Source organism: Aplysia californica, unplaced genomic scaffold, assembly GCF_000002075.1.
Source record: "Aplysia californica isolate F4 #8 unplaced genomic scaffold, AplCal3.0 scaffold00001, whole genome shotgun sequence".
In the NCBI taxonomy this organism is placed as follows: Eukaryota; Metazoa; Mollusca; class Gastropoda; order Aplysiida; family Aplysiidae; genus Aplysia; species Aplysia californica.
The window spans coordinates 3580915-3582257 of NW_004797271.1; positions in this window are offsets into that span (position 1 = coordinate 3580915).

The window sequence follows — 1343 nt, forward strand, 5'->3', positions numbered from 1 at the left end:
AGAGAGAGAGAGAGAGATAGAAAGAGAGAGGGGGGGGGCACTTTTGGAACCCTAAAGTGCAGGAGTTCTTTGTAAAGCACATTGATCACTGCGCTATTTGAAACGCATTATCTAATATTCAGGATACAACCTGTTTACCATCATAAGCAGGCTGTAGTTGAACCTTTTATAAACTTTGGTCAGCCAAACAAAAAGTTGAGGTTCGAACCAAAGCCCGAATTATTTTTTTGCCCTTCCTTTAATATTATTTTCTCTAAGCCAATGGTGTCAGTAGTCTGTTGGTTAGGTTGGAAGATTAGTAATCCTAGATTGGGGGTTTGAGGGTTCGAAGCTCAGCTCGGTCTGACGTTGCAGACTTGGAAAGGCATTTCCACAAAATGTCCCATTTGACTTTATCCTGTGAACGTTAAATTTAGAGGTTCGCCTTTTAAATGACCTTACAGTTTTGCAATTGTCGTTAAATCTATACAATTTCGCACATTGCCCCCTCTCGGCCCAGTATCCCTGCGGTGAGCAAACTGATCTGTCTCCGAAAAGACGTGTGTCGGTTCTTTAATTTCACGCCTTGTTCCTTTGGGTGTGATTTGGAGACATCGATAGAACTAATCACTGAAAACCGATAACAGCGGCAGATCATCATCCTCATCATCCTCATCCTAATCATCATCATCATCATCATCATCATCATCATCATCATCATCATCATCATCATCATCATCACCACCATCATCATCATCATCATCATCATCATCATCATCATCATCATCATCATCATCATCATCATCATCATCATCATCATCATCATCATCATCATCAATAGATAGATAGATAGATAGATAGATATGTATATTCTTGCCTGTAAAATATATTGCACATACATATACTCATCACTGTGTATGTTTGCCTGCCTTTGGTATGGGTTTGTTCAAGCACAGAAGTGGGACTCGTCCTTTCCATAAGTTTTTTTTTTCTTAAAACTCCTGTCCTTGTTTTTTGGTTTCATTTTTCCTTTCAGACCATACGTGAAGAGAAGAAGCCCCACGTCAGATCAGTGCTAAGGGGCAGCCGCCTTCTCCCGATCTGACAGAGCCCGAAGGTCAAAGGGCACCCAGGCTGAAGACTTGTCGATATTTGACACAGAAATCCTCCTAATATGCCGTTGAGGAGGGCGGCCATGTATACTGGACGTCGGTTTGGGATCAATTCAAACGTCCATTCCCACTCAGACATCGTCCTTCGACTTTTGGGGTCGCCTTTTAGTTCATAGAGTACTTTTTTTTACTTGGGCAGCTGAGAGGAAGCTGTAACTTTTTTTTGGGGGGGGGGAGTTTTGTCCCCCTCCC